We start from the raw sequence: 649 nt of genomic DNA on the forward strand, positions 1-649 counted from the left end.
AATGAATAAATAATCATTTATTTTTAATCTCTTCTCATATTATGTTCAAAGGAATTAAAATTAATGTAATGACATCACCTGTTTAAGGGCTTTTCAATTAGATATATGTGAGACGTAGCCCAAGCCCAGGCACAGCAAGTGTGTGGGAAAGCTTCTGCACTCCCATGCTCCTGATGATTCCCTCAGGAGCCAGCCCAAGTCCGGCTTGTGAGTGAGACATTAAGCTGTGCTCTTGGGACCCCTCCACATGCAGCACAAGCTCAGGCCCTGAGCATGGGAGAGATTCTGCACTCCACTTTGTCTGCTGGATATCTCTGGACCCAGCCCAGGCCTGACTTGTAAGTGAGTCATTCTGTCCTGTTCTCTGGACCTCTCCATGTACATCCCAGGCCTGGCATACAGGCCTGATGTGAAACTCTGCAGCTAAAGTCCCTGCAGAGAGGCTAGTGGCCAGAACCACATAGCAAATCCAGGAACAGAACATCTTGCTAGAGGAGTACAGCAGGTTCACTTCCACAGCATGCAGGAGGACGAAGCTGTGCACAGCAGCCAGACCCAAGCCAGTCACAACTGAATTCAAACTTGGTAGATCAGCACCCAAATTTCAGTACATGCTAAGGATGTAACTGCACCAAAGTTCTACACCAAA

Source organism: Octodon degus, unplaced genomic scaffold (assembly GCF_000260255.1).
Source record: "Octodon degus isolate 3935 unplaced genomic scaffold, OctDeg1.0 scaffold00235, whole genome shotgun sequence".
Taxonomy (NCBI): domain Eukaryota; kingdom Metazoa; phylum Chordata; class Mammalia; order Rodentia; family Octodontidae; genus Octodon; species Octodon degus.